The 19,150-nt window shown below is 42.0% G+C and overlaps 1 protein-coding gene and 1 long non-coding RNA gene across 3 annotated transcripts in view; one reads left to right on the top strand and one right to left on the bottom strand.

Moving 5' to 3' along the window:
• The window catches only part of RAD50 (RAD50 double strand break repair protein), a 230,072-nt gene extending 223,192 nt beyond the window's left edge, over nucleotides 1-6,880 (bottom strand). Inside the window, exon 1 of one of the 2 annotated variants that reach the window (XM_038552121.1) lies at nucleotides 6,779-6,880. The gene's annotated coding sequence lies outside the window, so the exon portion shown is untranslated. The remainder of the gene's footprint in view (nucleotides 1-6,778) is intronic. The other variant, XM_038552122.1, reaches the window with a different exon arrangement.
• Nucleotides 5,968-19,150, top strand: part of LOC111098019 — a 32,453-nt gene continuing 19,270 nt past the window's right edge. Inside the window, exon 1 of the long non-coding RNA XR_005366663.1 lies at nucleotides 5,968-6,459. This is a non-coding gene — a long non-coding RNA (uncharacterized LOC111098019). The remainder of the gene's footprint in view (nucleotides 6,460-19,150) is intronic.

Genomic DNA, 19,150 nt, shown 5'->3' with positions numbered 1-19,150 from the left:
TAAAATAATAAAAAATGATTCAAAGTCAGCAAATCTCTCAATGTAATTCCCTACATTAACAGATGATAGAGGAAGTTACCATTGCTCACCACCTCTCTGTTCTCCTTTCCTTCCTGGGAATGCCATTAAACTTCCCAGCCACCTTATAAGTAGGTGGGATCGTGTGACCAGTCCTTGCCAATGGAACGTGAGGAGCAGTGATCTGTGTCCTCTCTGGCCATCATGGAGAACCTGCTGAAGGACCTAGGTCCAAGGAGATGGGGAAGCAACTGGCTGGAAAGAGACTGTGTTCCTAAACAACTAAGTGAGGAGAGTCCACTATCTCACCAACATCCTTGGACTGCATCATGAGAGATAAATAAATAGCATTCCTGGTGTAAGCCTTTGAAATGCTGGGACTGTTACAATAGCTAAGATTATTCACCCTAATAATAGATGGAAAATTGAGATGGGGGAAACAGATGATCATCTCACCAGGTACAGACAGAGCGTTTGACAAATTTCAATACTAATTCATGTGAAAAAAAAAAAAAAAAACCCACAAAACCTAGCTCTTAAAGAAGTAGAATTAAGAGACCAATCTCCTATCTTCCCTACCACCATCTTTTCTTCATGGCTTAATTATTAACTGGTTTAGCCACCACATGTGATAAGTTTTGTTATAAAATTTTTTTCATTAGAAAGTAATGCATGGATTGTATCTGTTTTCTTTGATATCTCAAATTCTAAGGAAAGGAACTTCTTTTCTTTAATAAAGACTATGATCTACAAACCTATAGCTAACATCATATTTAACAGAAAACTACACTCTTGTTAAAGAATGGAACAAGACAAGAATGCAGCTATCCTCACTACCATATAATAGAATTATAGAAAAAGTAGCCACTAAAGGAAATAATAAAAAGCAAAACAAAGTATAAAATTGGAAGAAAGGAGATAAATGTCAGTGTTTGCAACTGGCATAATTATTTCACCTTGAATTCTCAAGAGAATCCACAGAAAAACCATTAGAATTCATGAGTACAGAACAGTAGTTAGATATGAAACCAACCTAAAAACAACTGATTGCATTTCTCCATACTAGCAGCAACTGATCAGAGAGAGAGAGTTGTAACAGTGTAACCAGCAACAATGTGACAAAATAAGAAACCACTTATAATAGTAATATTATTGAAGCTAGGAATTATCTTAATAAAAAAAATCCAAGAGATTTGTGGAGAAAATTTGAAAAACTCTATTAAAGTAAATCTCAGAGAAAACACAATAAATGGAGAAATTAGATCATATTCGTGGGTGAGATGAGTTGACATTAAAAGGTATCAATTGTTCCCAGATCAACCTATAATTTCAATTAATTTCCACTCAAAACTTCAGAAAGCTTTTGTGAACTCTATAGACAAATTTTAAAATGTTTATGGAAGAACAAGTCCATGACAAGATAAGAAAAGTTTGAAAAAGAATAAAATGGTAGATATTAAGACATATTACAAAGCCATAACAAAAACAAAATCCAAATGGATTGAAGATGTAAATGTAGAAGAAGAAACAATAAGGTTAGCAGGAGAAAATATAGAAAAATTTTATGATCTTCAATAGATAAGGATTTCTTAAGATGTAAATAGCACAAGCTAAAAGGAGAAAAATGATGGAAGTGACTACACAAAATTTAAAGATTTATGTTTAGGTCTATGTAAACCATTTGTGGTAAACTATATGTAAACTATAAAGCTCTTAGGTGAAAACATAAGTGTGGGGATGCCTGGGTTGCTTAGCAGTTGAGCACCTGACTTCGGCTCAGAGCGTGAGGAGCCTGCTTCTCCCTCTGCCTGTGTCTCTGCCTCTCTCTGTGTGTGTCTCTCATGAATAAATAAATAAAATCTTAAAAAAAAAAAGTAAGTGTGACTCTTCATAATTTTGAGTTAGGCAAGGATTTATTAGATACGACACCAAAAACACAAAAGGTAAAACAGAACACTGACTAGCTGGATATTAACAAAATGAATTTTTTTTTTTTTCTTTTTGCCTCAGAGAACACCATCAAGAAAGTGAAGAGAAAACTCACAGATTAGGTGAAACTATTTGTAGTTCACATAGCTGATAAAGGACATGTATCAAGAATATATAAAGAAGGGATCCTTGGGTGGTGCAGCAGTTTAGCGCCTGCCTTTGGCCCAGGGCGTGATCCTGGAGTCCTGGGATCAAGTCCCACATCAGGCTCCCTGCATGGAGCCTGCTTCTCTTTCTGCCTGTGTCTCTGCCTCTCTCTCTCTGTGTCTCTCATGAATAACTAAAATCTTTAAAAAAAAAAGAATATATAAAGAAGTGTTACAGTTCAATAATAAAAGACAAATCATCCAATTTAAAAAATAGATTTGAACATTTCTCCAAAAAGATACACATATGGCTAATAAGTGCATGAAAATGTGTTCAACGTCATTAGCCATCAGGGAAGTACAAATCAAAACCACAATGCCCGACAACTTCATACCTGCTAGGGTAGGTCGGCTCTAACCAAAATGATAGACAAGTCGTGGTGAGGATATGAAGAAAATGGAATCATCCCGCACTACTGGTAAGACTGTAAAGTGTTGCAGCCACTTTGGAAAAGCAGTTTGGTAGTTCCTCAAAAGTTTAAACATAGAGATACCATATGATCCAGCCATTCCACTTCTAGGTATGTATCCCAGAGAAATGAAAATACATGTTCACACAAAAACTGTACATGAATATTCACAGAAGCAATATTCATAATTGCCCCAAAGTAGAAACAATCTAAATGTGCATCAACTGATGAATGGATAAACAAAATGCAGTATACCCTTATGATGGAATATTATTGGGCATTAGCAAGAAACAACCTACTGATGTATGCTATAATCTGGATAAACAGACAAAACACTATGTTAAACAAAAGAGTCAGTCACAACAAACACATGTTGTATAATCCCATTTGTATGAAACATCCAGAAGCAGGGAAATGAAAAGAGACAAGAAGTAGATTAGTGGTTGCCTAGGGCTGGGGAGGGGCATAATGAAAGTGGAGAGTGACTACTAACGGAGTAATAAGAATATTCTAAAATTAGGAGGACCTGGGTGGCTCAGCAGTTGAGCGTCTGCCCTCGGCTCAGTTCCAGGATCAAGTCCCATACCGGGCTCCCTACAGGGAGCCTGCTTCTCCCTCTGCCTATGTCTCTGTGTCTCTCGTGCATAAATAAACAAAATCCTTTTTTTTTTCCAAGTGCTCTATATTATGCTGAGTGAAATAAGTCAATCAGAGAAAGACAAACATTATGTGATCTCATTCATTTGGGGAATATAAAAAATAATGAAAGGGAATAAAGGGGAAAGGAGAGAAAATGAGTGGGAAATATCAGTGAGGGAGACAGAACATGAGAGACTCCTTACTCTGGGAAGCAAACAAGCGGTAGTGGAAGGGGAGGTGGGCGGGGGGATGGGGTGACTGGGTGACAGGCACTGAGGGGGGCACTTGATGGGATGAGCACTGGGTGTTATGCTATGTGTTGGCAAATCGAACTCCAATAAAAAAAAGTGCTCTAAAATTAGATTACAGTGATACTCATTCAGTAAAATATACTACAAACCAGTGAACTACTTTAAAAAGGTGAATCTTATGGTATATAAATTACAACTCAATAAAGTTATGAGTAATCATAAAAAGGAGACCATAAATGAGGTTAACAGGTGACAAGATGGGGGGAAGACTTAAAATATCCACATCTAACAGAGATCTAACATTTTTAACATGTAAGGACGCCAATAGGAACAAAATGCAAACCCCATATAGAAAAATACCAGAAACCTGAAAGAAAAGAGGGGCAGATCAGATGGATAGATGGAAAAGCAGTTCACAAAAATGGCAAAACAGTATGATGAGATGCTCAATTAAAGCAGAAATGGAGTACTGCTTTAACCTACCAGTTTTGACAGAAATTCGTAAATTAGCCAGTAGTAAGTGCCAGCAGATGTTGGAAAAGAGACTCCTGATATGCTCCTGGTGGGAGGAAACTGATGAAGCCATTCTGCTGCACAATTTTTAGTGAAAGACGTTCCACAAGTATCCTAGAACCAGCAATCTCCTATCTGTCTATTAAAAAGAAAATTCTTGCACAAGACGCAGGGAGACACCCAAAAGGATGTTTGGTGCAGCACTGATCCTGTAAGTAAGGAGTTACAGGCCACCTCAGTGTATTCCCAGGAGGCTGGTTAAGTATTTGTGTTGTATACTTTTGATATAAAACTATGCAACAGCCAAGAGTAATGAATTAGACTTACATATATATAGCAATATGGTTTGACTCAAAAACGTAATGGGGGGGGGGGGGGAATCCCTGGGTGGCTCAGCGGTTTGGCGCCTGCCTTTGGCCCAGGGCGCGATCCTGGAGTCCCAGGATCGAGTCCCGCATTGGGCTCCCGGCGTGGAGCCTGCTTCTCCCTCCTCCTGTGTCTCTGCCTCTCTCTCTCTCTCTCTCTCTCTATCATAAATAAATAAATAAATCTTAAAAAAAAAACGTAATGGGGGAGGGGAAAAGCAGTATGAGCTATATAGCATGAAAGTATTTTTTTTTACATTTGTTTTTATTGAAGTCCAACTTGCCAACATATAACGACCAGTGCTCATTCCATCAAGTGCCCTCCTCAGTGCCCATCAGCCAGTTACCCAAAGAAAGTATTTTCTTGTTTAAAGATTTTATTTGAGAAAGAGAGCACAAGCAGGGGGAGTGGCAAAGGGAGAGAAAGAAGCAGGCTCTCCGATCAGTGTGGAGCCAGCCCTGAGGGCTCAATCCCAGGACCCTCAGATCATGACCTGAGCTGAGGGTGGACATTTAACCTTAACCAACATAGCCATCCATGCACCCCTAACATAAAAATATTTATTTTGGTAAGTGTAACAAAGCAAAACGTGACATATGTTTTAAAGATACACATGTGCTAAGAAGATATAATGAGAGGTAGTTTAGAAGAACAAACAAATATGCCAGCACGGCTGCCTGTTTGTGTGTGCACAGGGAGGAGGGTGTTGACAGAGAACTGGAATATGAAGGGAGGAAATAACAAAATAAAACAAAATGAAAGAGAGACTCTAAATGGAGCAAGGAGTAGTGTGCCATGAACTAAGGCATATAAGCAGTTCAATTTGGTAGACCTTAGATACTAAGGAAAACAAAGAAATTCCCATGCACCACTTTTTAGTGAAAAATATAAGACAACCCATCACACGTTGGGGACTAAATCAGTAAATCATAATGTTATGGAGAAAAGAAGGCAGCAGGAAAGACAGGGGTTTGCTTGGTTTTCCACTAAGTAATTCCCTTTTCTGGAACATGGAAGCAAGAACCCAGGGTGGTAGAAATGGAGTGCATGGTGTCTCCACTACACCACCTCTTCCTCCCCGTGCAGACTGAAGCTGGGGAGTAAAAGGAGAGAAGTGTCCACTACTGTTCAAGTTTAGGTAATAGAAGGAAGAGAGAAGAGGACATTAGCGAATTCCGGAGAAAAGGAATAATTCACTGAATCAAAGAATCTGATTTTCTGGCTCATGATAAAGGCTGTATTTTCTACATGCAATGAATACTCAACAGGGCACCAGAGCAGGGCAGAGGAGGGACTCCATGTTTTAAAAATTAGTATCCTATATCATTGTTGTGAAATTCAGATGGCTATTCTCAAAGTTAAGATCATTCAAGTTTTGATTCAGTAACAGGCCTTAGGATCAGATCTGTGTGATTAGGCTGAATTCAGTGTTATTGAGACAAAAGTTGATTAAAAGGGGGTTCTTGGTATTGGCTACCAAGAAATGTAATTCAAGTACCTGCAGATTTAGTCACCTTACTTTCAACATTTAGTGTCTTCTACCCAGTATGCTTGTTCCACAGAGCTGGCCATGTGGGCAATTTGCATACACACATACACACACATATGATGTTTTTCTCTTTGCAAAGGGGTTGTCTCCCCAGCCTTGGGTGGAGCCCAATTCTCGAATACCACCACTGAATTAGTGTGTATGTGACCAATGGCAAAGACCAGAGAGAGCACTTCTGTTTCACCCTTCTGCTGGCAGATGCAGTGGCCCGGAAGATTCCTGGTCTGGGAAGGACTCGGTCCCTGAGCGCACCCATCCCTGACCATTTTGGCGACCCCCAGTTAGGGGGTGGGTGGGTGGGTTGGACTCTGCAGAGTAAGCTCCTGTCTTCTCATGGGCAGGGCCTTGGGGAGAGGGAGACATCCTGGACTAGCTGATGTCCGTGCCTAGGACCGAGAGAGGCGAGCTGCAGGCTTGCCACTTCAGGGAACGGTAGGTAGGAAGGCACCCCAAGTACGCTCAAGGGCACCCAATCTGTAAAACGCAGAAAGGCCGACTGCAGGAGGAGTGGAGCCAAATGGAGAAGAGTCTCAGAGGTAAGAGGGGGTAAAGCACGAGTTCCTCCTCGCTGAGCTCAGGTGAGGCCCTCTGCTCAGCGTTGTCCACGCGTCCTCCCACTTGGATTTCTGCTGAAAGCCGGTCGCGGGTGGGGGGTGGGTGGCGTTGCGCAGAAAGGGAGCCGTGCTGGGACCGGCGCCCGGCCTGCGGGTCGCGTGCGCCCTGGGCTCCAGCTCCCGGGCCCTGGCACGCCAGGCTGAGCCGGGGCCACGCAGGCGCCCCCAGCCCCGCGGCGGGAGCCCCGCCCGGCCCGGCCCGCGTCACCCGGCTGCCTGGCGTCCCGCCCGCCCGGTCCGCAAGGCGGAGCCCGCGAGGCGGCCGCCGAGGGGCTGCGCTTACCTCGCCGGTGCGGGCCGCGGCCCCAGCTCGCGGGCTCCACGCAGGCCGCCGCCTCAGCTCGCTGCGCCCCTCGCCCGGACGGCACCGCGCCGCTCCGAGCCGCGGCCACGGTCACTTTCATTTTCCTCCGCGACGGCTGCAGGAAAGCGAAAGCGAAATCGGCCGAGAGGCGGGCCCGCGGCCGAGCGCGGTGCACGCGGAGCGCGGGCTGGCGGCCGGAGGCGGGGGCTCGGGCCTCGGGCCTCGGGCCTGCACGCGGGAGGCGGCGGGGGGCGGCGGGGGGCGGCGGGAGGCGGCGGGAGCCCCGGGCACAGCTCCGCGGCGCGAGGCCCGGCCGGGCGGGGGGTGGGGGGCGGCAGGGGAGAGGCCCCCGGCGTGCCCTCGTGCGGCCCCGCGCCTCGGCCCAGGGCTGCTTCCCCCGTCGCCCCTCGGCCGGCGCCTGCCCTGCTTGGGCCTGGCGGGGGGCCGGGGCCGGGAGCAGGCCGCTGCGGGGCCCCGGGTTGGAGCGCTGGGCCGGCTGGGGCAGGTTTTGTTCGCAGACCCCAGGGCTCGGCGTGTCCCCCAGACCCGGGCATGCGCACTGGGCCCTCCGCCCGGCTGTCTGCCGCTGTCTGCACCGTGGCTTGCAACGGCCTGGCCTGGACCGTGACCGCGAGGTTCCAGGCGCTTCATCCTCGGGCAGCCGAAACATCAAAAGCCAAGAGTTTCAGTGAAATACGGGTCACGTCATTTGATAAGAAAAACTGAACAGCAAGCTTAGGATTCGGACTCCCTGCTCGAATTGGTGCCCATTAATACCCCACCCAGGATTTAGAGAGCCCTGAACTTGTCCCTTACTGGCTGTGTGATTTGGGGCGGGATATTTCCTCCCTTAGTCTTCGTTTCTTTCCCGGTAAAATGAGGATAACCACACCTACCTCAAGGTTGTAGGAATTACACGAAACGATATCAGGGAGAAATACTTGGCGTTTTCTCTTAGGCTCTAGGTGGGTTCTTTGAGGGCAGCCACCAAGTCATTCTCTAATGTTAGTTGATAAAAGTGGAGATCTCCAGGAGAATAAGATAGCTTTCAAAGTTTAGACCGTGTTATCTTGACTTAGAGGGGCTGAGGAGGCACTGCAGTCTTTTTGGAAGACACCTCACATCTCACTTGACAACTAGCCCCTATAATTATGACACTGGATCAAGTTCTGTTAAAGTAGAACACTACTCCAATATTGAAGTTTGAACAAAGTCCCTACAGCTCTGTCCAGCATCAGTCACTGAGATCTGAAAATACATTTCTACTTGGAAAACATTCATGAGGCTTCATACATACTCCAAACAAAATTTGCCATCTGTGTGTTTGCTCATTTTTGTGATAGAGCGGTCTGATAACGAACAGAAAAGCAGAATTAACTGCCTAATCTTGGCAGAGTCACTTTGGCTTGCCTGTTTGAAATTCAGACACATTCCCTGCGTGATGGAAGCCTAGATCTGTGACTGATGTTGTGGCTTTCTAAGTATAACTGCAGTATTCTCCTCACGAGCAGGTGGGGAAGGGATACCTGGGTGGCTCAGAGGTTTAGCACCTGCCTTTGGCCCAGGACGTGATCCTGGAGACCTGGGATCGAGTCCTGAGTCCCATGTCGGGCTCCCTGCATGGAGCCTGCTTTTCTCTTTGCCTGAGTCTCTGCCTCTCTCTCTCTCTGTCTGTGTCTCTCATGAATAAATAAGTAAAAATCTTAAAAAAAAAAAAAAAAAAGAAAAAGAAAAAAGAGCACATGGGGAAGTGGGGCAGGCCAAATAGCAACCTTAGATAAACAAGAGCCCGTATTTCCCCCTCCAGGAGATGATGCTTTTGGTCTATAGCATGAAGGAAAAAGGAAAAACAACAACAACAACAACCAAGGGAAGCCTTGGAGCTCTTCCTTGTGATGGGACAATCATTCTTGATCCCATGAGAACAAAAGAGAGATAAATATGTTTCTTCATAAAAAGTATGTCTGGGAGATGAGGGTTAGGAAAAGAGAGGTAGAGATGTAGGAATGTAAAGCCACATTCTGGTTTCCTTTTACAGATGTTATACATGTGACCAGAGAGGTGCCAGGAGGTGAAAGGCTAGCCTCTAGTCTATCATCTTGGTGATTTCACACAGTCCAGATTTGGTCTTTGATCCCGTGGGATCCACAATTTCATCTTTTCAGTATTCCAGTGTTGATTTAAAAATCTACGTTGTATAAAATCAGAATGCAAACTTATTGATTTCATTCACTGTTTGCTAAACTCTCTGCTAAGTACACTACATGCATTGCTCCCTTTAATTCTCCCTGTAATCATGTGGTATGTTGTGATCTTTTTTTCAGTTGGGGTAAAAAAGATGAAGGAAATTCCCAAGGTTAGTATGTACAGTATGTAAGTGGGAGTCAGGGTTCAAATGAAGGCCATCTGATACTAAAACCTGGAGCTTAACCATGACTGTTAGAAGCAAAATGGTCAGGAACATGAGACTGGAATTTGTCTCGTGAATGCACTCTCTTAAGTGTATAACTTGGAACCTAATTGTTGGAAGGTGGCTTGACGAGCTTGAAGTTGGAAGCAGAAGAGTGAATTATCTGATTTAAATGTTTAATGGTATCAGCCTTCGGGAGCCTGGTGCATCTTCCTTCACACCAGAGGTCAAACAAGCTGTTGTGAGGATTGGCCACTCATTCCTGCAGTCCCGGCCAGCCTGTCTCCTGGGGATGGTGGCCAGCAGACACTCTGTTACCTAGGTTCTCCTTATTATGCTACCAGGGCTGTTCCTCCTTAGATGAACACATTTCTTTTTTAGATAGAGCAAGGCCTTACTGAGTAAACAGTACTGTTAGGACTTGTAGGTCCTGGAGTCCTTATTTCTCTTTCAGGAGGCATGTTCTGTATCTTTGCTCTGATTGGTTTGATTTATAATTCAACTTTCAAAGGCAACTTTGTATCCCAAAGCTTTGGAAGCAACTTACTTTCTTTTCCTTCCTACATCCCTGACCTTTAGCTCTAGAATAAAATCTTGTGCCACAGCAAATTCTGCAGCAAGCACTTTATTCTGGCCTGCAATGCTTCTCAAGGAAAACTTGAAAAATCACAAGTCCAAGGCCAACTCTCAAAGATTTTACCATGGGCGAAGGGTGGAAGTAGACCTAGGTGGAGATCATGAAACATAGCTGGAGAACAATATAAATAGAATGCACTGGTTAGAAAAGAAAACATATGGAGTGTGATTCAAATAAAAGGGGAAAAGATGCCAAATAACCTTTTAGATACTTTCTTTATCCAACAAATATTTTGTTGCGACTGCAAACTGCCCCCACTCTGCTAATACTGCAATAATGAGCAAAAATGGACATAGTCTCTGCCAAGGAAACACACTTTCTGGTGAGGTATCAGTCAGATAATCAAATACAGAATCCCATCCTAATTGCTACAAAGTGCATTTAATTCATGATAAAATGGAATTACAAAGGATTCAAACTTGTGTAAAGGTCAGAGAAGGTTTTCCAGAAGAAACTATATCTGAATTGGTAGCTAAGGAATGAGGATTAGTTAACTGGGTAAAGGGGCATGGAATTGGAGAAGAGATAATTGGTAGAAGGAACAACATGTGCAAGGGTCCTGAGGCAGGAAAGAATTTGGAGCATTTGGGGAATTGGAAGGAGGTTAGATTTAATGCTATCTGATGCTCAGAGGGTCAGTGGAGCAGAGAGAGTAAGGACAACCCAAGTCCACAGACTGAAGAGTAAGGCAAAAACTGACACAGGTAGGGCCTTGAAGGTCATGCTAAGGATTTACGTCCTTATCCTATGAACATTGATGTTGTTTAAGCAGATCTAACTTATATTGTAGAAAGATGGCTCTGGGGTACCTGGTTGGCTCAGTTGCTAAAGCCTGTGACTCTTGATCTCAGGGTGATAAGTTTGAGCCCCACATTGGGTGGGGAGATTACTTAAATACAAAATCTTAAAAAAAATTTTTTTTTTAAACATAAAAACCCTGCTCTATATGCTGTGTGGTGAGTAGATTGAAAGATGGTTGGGAACAATATGACAGTGGTAGTGGTGGAGGAGATAGAGAGAAACGGACAGATGTGAGAGATATTTAGGAGGTGAGATGGTTAAGATCTTGCCAGTAGACTGGGTCTTAGAGATAAGGGAGAAGAAGATATCAGGCATGACTTGCAGGTTGCATAACTGAATGAATGAATGTGCCAAATGCATAGCTACTCAGATCAGTCTTCAAGAGAACCTTCTACAGGGGCACCTGGGTGGCTCAGTGGTTGAGCGTCTGCCTTTGGATCAGGTCATGATCCCAGGTTCCTGGGATGGAGTTCAGCATCAGGCTCCCCATAGGGAGCCTGCTTCTCTCCCTGCCTCTGTCTCTGCTACCCCTTTAGATTTGCTGCAGCATACACACAAGGCTACACACTCTCTGGCTTCTCCCAGACAATGAATGAACTCGGTGGGGGTGCCAGAGCCAGGCCATTTCTGCCCAACGTGGGACTCAGTCTAACATGCAATCTGTTCTGTGGGGCTTCCAATCAGTGTGGTCAACAATTTCTCAGAACCAATCTGTAGCCTGAAGCCCTTCCTGCCTAATTCTCTTCCTTTCTCTCTCCCTTTTCAGAGGGGATAGACCTGCATCATGATCTGAGTCTCTCTCTGCCTACTCTTGCCCCTTCACCTCTTTACCTTTCATGAACATTTTCCTCAATAAGCTCTTGCATGTTTAATTCCATCTTGGCATGTGCTCTAAGGGGACCCAAACTGACACAGTGCTGCCCTTCATTGAGCTGGAGAATTTTAGAAAAGGCTCACATTTTGCAGGACTTAGATTCTGTACATCTTGGGTGAGGTGTCAGGTGGGCAGGGAATCTCATGTCCACTTTCCCACTCATAAGATGTATTTGTGCTTTGCTACTAAACTATCAACTATGTCCTCCGTCTGAGCTAGTATCTGATCTGCTTTGTAAAATGTTTGTTCCATGGACAATCTCCAAACCCCAGTTTAAAACTCAAAATGAAAACTGTTTGCCTCTAGAAAAATACAACCTACACGTAGCAAAAATATCCCTTAACTTTCTTAAGGAGAAAAAAGTAAACAAATAGAAAGTGAGAGACCAATTGTTCTTGAACAGCCAGATTTAAGTAATTTTGCTTTGGGTGGCCCTGGTTTCCTGTGAAAAAGGAATAGTCTTTCCTAAGTGTTCCTAGAAGAAAAGACTTACAAATTTGGCAACACAGATGGGAATCTTTCTGTGGGGAAAAGAAGCTAGTACTCCCAAAGACACTCTTGCTTTGACTTCTGTCTGCCCTTCGAGAGGTTGGCAGAGGATGAGCCTGTCATGAAGATTGCAGTCCCCGGCAGCCTGTCTGAGTGAATCACCTGTGAAAGGTGAGATATGTTCAAGTCCAACATTGGTTCATCTACTAAATCAGGCTTAGACACAAAACGACTGCTATAGGAGTATTTGAACCCTGAGTTCTCTCATAAGTCAAACAACATTTCTTTCACTAATTGAAGACCCCAGACAGCCCAGCCCATCTCGCTGTGAAGTGTGATGGCTGACAGTAGGTGAGTTTGCCAGAAGCCTAGATACCATTAGTCTGCTTGGACTAAAAAAAGAAAGAAGGAGGTGTGGGCATCATGAGGTACATTTCCCCAAGGGCTCTGGCTTTCATTAAGGGATGGATAAGTAAAAATATTTCTCCCAAAGGTAGTTATAATTTCCCTGATGGAACCAAAGAGAACATAAAAAGGACTAATTATTTGTAGAGTTAGTAATTGCCTTAGGGAGGTCTGGAAGAATAGGAATATTATTATTGTCAACACAAATTTAGTATTGTTAAGGACTTTACATGCTAATTTAATCTTTTTATTTTTTAATTTTTAAAAGCTTTATTTATTTGACACAGAGAACACAAGCAGGGGGAGCAGTTGAGGGAGAAGCTCCCTCCACTGAGCAGGGACCCCCTACACACACACAATGTGGGGCTCCATCCCAGGACCCTGGGATTATGACCTGAGCTGCAAACAGACGCTTAACTGACTAAGCCACCCAGGAGCCCTAATTTAATCCTTTTAAAACCCCAGTGAGGGGAACCTGGCTGGCTCAGTTGGTGGAGCGTATGACTCTTGATCTCCGGGTTGTGTGTTTGAGCCCCATGTTGGGTGTAAAGATGACTTAAAAAATAAAATCTTTAATACTCTAATAAGACAGGTCATTTATTTTGTAGATGAGGAAACTGAGTCTCAGAAACATAAAGTGACTTGCCTAAAGTCATTGAGGTAGTAAGCTACTTTTGGATGACCTGGACCACACATCTGTTCCAGGTGTGGGCACTTGTACACCCTATAGGGCTTCCAAGGAAGAGGATGTGCTGGAGGTGAATGCTGAACATGAGTAGCATTGGGAAATCAGAGATGAAGGATGGTGGTAGGAGTGTCAAAGACATGTAAAACTGGGAGTGTGTTATATCAGAAATCAAAATTAAAAATCTGTGACGATTTGGGAAAAGGTTGAGGGAGTTTTAAAAAATACTGAAAAATACACAGAAGAAAATAATTCGTCTTTATTGTCATCTTGCATATTTACTTCTGGTTTTATTTTTTAACTAAAAACCACTTCAAAACATATACATGCTCATTGTAAGGAACACAGACACCATAGAAAGTACAATAAATGCCTTAAAAGTTCCTCCAAATCTTACCATCTAAAAAGTATTGCTACTAATATTAGGAAAATATTCTGTACATTTTTCTTTGCATTTCTACAGAGAAGAGGATGGATGGTTAAGTGAAAATGATACCTCAATATTTTTTTCATTTGTATTTCTCTTATTAGAAGTGAAGCACAGAATCTTTTCATATGTTTAAAAATCATCTGTATTTCAACCTCTGTATATTGTTTATGCCTCTTATCCATTTTTTTAATTGGGGTTGATGATTTTTTCCCCTATTTATTTGTAGGAGATCTTTTTATATTAGGTTAATTAGTTCTTTGTTATATGAATTGCAAATGGATTCATTTATTAGGGGCTTAGACTTCACTTTTAAATAGTTTCTCTCAAAAAGGATTCATGAGTACCTTACTACTTAAATTGAATACTTGAGAATTTTTATTGCCATTACCCATGAACAATTCTTTTAAAAAGTTAATTATTGTGGTAAAATATATGTCATAAAACTAATCATTTTAACCATTTTTTGGTGTACAACTCAGTGGCATTAAGTACATTCACATGGGTGGTCAACACCACCATCCATTTCCAGATCTTTTTCGTCATCTCAAACTGAATCTCTGTACCCATGAAACAATCACTCCTATTACCTCTTCCTTTCAGCTCCTAGTAACCATTATTCATCCATGTTGTAGCATGTATCAGAGTTTCATTCATTTTAGGACTGAATAGTATTCTATTACACACACACACACACACACACACACACACACAGTATAGTTTATCCACCCATCCTCTGATGGACACTTGGGTTGTCTCCACCTTTTATATATAATAATCCTATTATATATAATTATCTAAGATAGATAGATAGATAGATAAATTCTTCTATGAACATAGGTATACAAATGTCGGAGTCTGTGCTTTGAATTCATTTGGTTATATACCTAGAAGTAAAATTGCTGGATCACGTGGTAACTCTATGTTTGATTTTTTTGAGGAAATATAATACTATTTTCCATAATAGCTGCACCATTTTACACTGCCACCAGCAATGCACAGCTGTTTGAATTTCTCCACATCCTCACCAATTCTTGTTATTTTCTGTTTCTCTTTTTAACAACGGCCATTCTAATGAGTATGAAGTGATTTCTTATTGTGGTTTTGATTTGTATCTCCCTAATGAATAGGACTTCTTTTCATGTGCTTGTTGTCCATTTGTATATCTTGTTAGATGATATGTCTACTTAATTCCTTTGCCCATTTTTTATTTTACATTTTTGGCTGTAGGAATTCTTTATATATTTTGGATATTAACACTTTAGTAGATAGATATATGATTTCTCCCATTTTCTGGGTTGCCTTTCACTCTTGATGGTGTTTGATGCACAGAAGTTTTTCATTTTTCCCCAGCTTTATTCAGATATAATTGATATATAACAAAAGTTAATTTTGATAAAGTCCGATTTATCTGTTTTTTTTCTTTTGTTGCCTGTGCTTTTGGTGTCGTATCCAAGAAATCACTCCTAAATCCAATGAAACTTTCTCCCATCTATTTTCCTCTAAAAAGTATTAGGATTTTAGCTTATTTTTGTTTTATTTTTTAAATATTTTATTTATTTATTCATGAGAGACACAGAGAGAAAGAGAGGCATAGACACAAGCAGAGGGAGAAGCAGGCTCCATGCAGGGAGCCCGATGTGGAACGTGATCCCGGGTCTCCAGGATCACGCCCTGGGCTGAAGGCAGCACTAAACCGCTGAGCCACCGGGGCTGCCCTACCTTCTTATTTTTAGTTTTTAATCTATTTTGAGTTAATTTTTGCATGTGGTATTAAGTAAGGGTTCACCTTCATTATTTTGCATGTAGACATCCAGTTTTCCAAGCATCATTGGTGAAGACTGTCCTTACCCCTAGAATGGTCTTGGCTGCTTGTTTGAAAATCATCTTTTTTGACAATCGTCTTTTTTGACTATATCTGTGAGGGTTTACTTCTGGACTCTATTCTGTTTCATTGATCTGTCATTCTGCCAATACCACACTGTTTTGATTACTGTAGCTTTACTTCTTAATTCTCAACTTGGATACATTTTCTTTCTTTTTCTTGCCTAATTACTGTGGTGTTTTCATAGATGCCATTTATCATGTTGAGGAAATCCCCTTCTATTTCTAGTTCATTGAGTGTTATTTTTTTAAGATTTTATTTATTTATTTATTAATGAGAGACACAGAGAGAGGCAGAGACACAGGCAGAGAGGAAGCAGGCTCCATGCAGGGAGCCCGACGCGGGACTCGATCCTGGGACTCCAGGATCACGCCCCAGGCCAAAGGCAGGCGCCAAACTGCTGAGCCACCCAGGGATCCCCTCATTGAGTGTTTTTTTATCATAAAAGTGTGTTGAATGTTGTCAAATGATTTTCTGCATTAGTTGATATAATCTTTATTTAAATTCATTCAATTCACATGTTGTATTACATTATTAATATTTTAAAATTGAACTACATTTGTGTTCCTGGGATAAATCCTACTAGGTCAGAATATATAGTCCTCTTAGTATGCTGCTGAACTTAGTTTGCTATTTTATGGAATATTTCACATCTATGTTCATAAGGGATATCGATTTATATAGTTCCCTTTTCTTTTGGTGTCTTTGTCTGGGTTTGGTCTCAGGGTAATGCTGGCCTCACAGAATGAGTCAGGAAGGGAGGTTTTGGGGAGGTTTTGGAGGTTTTTGGTTATTTTGGGAGGCTTTTGATTATTTTGGAAGTTTCGGATTATTAATTCAATATCTCTACTTATAAGTCTGTTCAGATTTTCTGTTTCTTCCTGAGTCAGTTATGGGAACTTGTATGTGTTTCTAGGAATTTGTCCAGTTCCTCTAGGTTGTCTAATTTGTTGGTACACAAATGTTTATAGTGTTCTCTTATAATTCTTATTATTTCTGGAAGGTTGGCAGTAATTTCCTCACTTTCATTAATTGTCTTTTATATTTACTTATGTTGTTTCCTTTATCCATGTGTTTTATTCCTTCATGTGGATTTGGGCTGCTGTCTAGTATCATTTCAGCTGAAGAACTCTCTTGAACATTTCTTATAGGGCAGGTCTCACTTCTTTCGGTGATTAGCCCATTGTCCATTTTCTCCATTTCATCTGTTTTCTATAGTGGTTTCCAAATATCTTTGAAGAGGGAAATAAATAAAGGCCTTCATCCAGTCTGCTTTTGCCCTGATTTGGGAGTCTTAGGGAGGTTGCTCCTGATGTTGATGACTTTTCATTATGGCTAAAGACTTTAGGGGTCATTGGGTTGTATTTCATTGCTAGCATGTACATAGAATGTTCTTTTTTTTTTTTTAAAGATTTTATTTATTTATTCATGATTGTCACACAGAGAGAGACAGAGAGGCAGAGACACAGGCAGAAGGAGAAGCAGGCTCCATGCAGGGAGCCCGACGTGGGATTCGATCCCGGGTCTCCAGGATCGCGCCCTGGGCCAAAGGCAGGCGCCAAACCACTGCGCCACCCAGGGATCCCTACACAGAATGTTCTAACATACAGTGTTAGAATCTTCTCTTTCACCAATTTTTAAAAAGATTTTATTTATTCATAGAGACACAGAGAGAGAGAGAGGCAGAGACACAGGCAGAGGGAGAAGCAGGCTCCCTACAGGAAGCCCAATGTGGGACTTGATCCCGGGTCTCCAGGATCACATCCCAGGCTGCAAGGCGGCACTAAACCACTGAGCCACCAGGGCTGCCCTCTTTCACCAATTTTTAAAGTGTATGTATTACATCATGCTGCATGCTTGTTTAATGCTGGTGAAAACATTTTATAGGTTTGTACTTTTTTATACTCATTTGATTGGTATAGGGGAGCATAGTTCTATGAGGACATTTGGAATTTTTTAAATGATCAAAGGTTACATGATAATTAAAAATTTCAGATCTCTTCAGGACACTGGCTCTGTGAAATACTCATACCTCTGCATGCACTTAGCACCGTGTCCTTGATGTGTGCATTCTATGCCCACACCTCTACACATTCATGAGAAGAGTTTCTCATGTGAGACTCCTTCAGAGGTAAAAAGAGATGGTCAGGTGCCTGACTGCTGCCCTCTGGCTGCTCCAGCAGAAAGATGATGTTCCAGTGTCTGGCAGCTTCTTATACAACTGTTCTTGAGTTAAGTCCCTTCCTCCCAAGGTGAGACCTTCCAGGGTGGGTCTATCTGAGATTCCAGGAAGACATGTGACTTCTGCTGGTTTTGTCACCCTGGGGATGCTTTACCAATTTCATAGGATTTGTATAAGGATCCAATGAGCAAATAAGTGAATAGGCATACCTTGGAGATACTGCAGGTTAGGTCCCGGCCTCTGCAATAAAGCAAATGTCACCAAAAAACCAAGTCAAATTAACTTTTTGGTTTCTTGGTGTGTATAAAAGCTATGTTTATGCTATAGTCTATTAAGTGTGCGATAGAATTATATGTAAAAAAAACCAATGTACACACCTTAATTTAAAAATACTTCATCACTAAAAAAATGCTAACCATCATTTGAACTTTCAGCCAGTGGCAAGATTTTTGTTGGTTGGAGCCTCTTGCTCGATGTTGATGACAGCTAACTGACTGTGGAAGTTGCTGTAGGTTGGGGGCTGTGGCAATTTCTTAAAATAGGAGAACAATGAAGCCTGCCACATTGAATGCCTCTTCCTTTCCATACTATCTCTCTGTAGCATGTGATGCTGCTTGATAGCATTTTACCCACAGTAGAACTTCTTTTGAAACTGGAGTCAGTCCTCTCAAACCTTGGTGCTGCTTGATCAACTACATTTAAATCACATTCTAAATCCTTTTGTTGTTATTTCAAAATCTTCACAGCATCTCCACGGGGAGTAGATTCCATCTCTAAAAACCACATTCTCTATTCATCCACAGGAAGCAACTCCTTATCCATTTTACTGTGAGATGGGAGCAATTCAGTCACATTTTCCGGTTCCATCCCTAATTCTAGTTCTCTTGCTCTTTCCACCACATCTGCAATGACTTCTCTACTAACATCCTGAACCTTCAATTTGCAAAAAACACAACAGAATGAATTGCAATAAAATGAGATAGGCCTGTATTTTTCCAACCTACTTATATAACAATGGCACACACAACAGAAATTATTGCTAATACTGTGTTGCATCCAGCCTCTGTCAGCTGAAAAGCCCTTTAGGAAAAGCAATTCGATGGTAAAACACCTAGGGGAAAGATTTGTTGGGCTACTTACTACTTGACAGAGAACAGGGCCCTTTGCCCAACCCATTCACCATCAGTTAGACTAGGTGTTAAGTAGAATAATTCTCTTTGGCAAATACCAGCCCTTCTGGAATTCATGAGAGTGTTTAGGGAACCCTGATGGAGACAGGAATTAGTTGCCAGGAATAGGAAAAGATCATGGGGTATACTCTTGTTTTCATCTTTATCTGTGGCAGAAAACAATACTTTTTTTTTAATTTATTTTTTATTGGTGTTCAATTTACTAACATACAGAATAACACCCAGTGCCCGTCACCCATTCACTCCCACCCCCCGCCCTCCTCCCCTTCTACCACCCCTAGTTCGTTTCCCAGAGTTAGCAGTCTTTACGTTCTGTCTCCCTTTCTGATATTTCCCACACATTTCTTCTCCCTTCCCTTATATTCC

Source organism: Canis lupus, chromosome 11 (genome assembly GCF_011100685.1).
Source record: "Canis lupus familiaris isolate Mischka breed German Shepherd chromosome 11, alternate assembly UU_Cfam_GSD_1.0, whole genome shotgun sequence".
In the NCBI taxonomy this organism is placed as follows: domain Eukaryota; kingdom Metazoa; phylum Chordata; class Mammalia; order Carnivora; family Canidae; genus Canis; species Canis lupus.
Note: the sequence above shows the minus strand (reverse complement) of the source record. Positions and strands in the feature narration are given on the sequence as shown.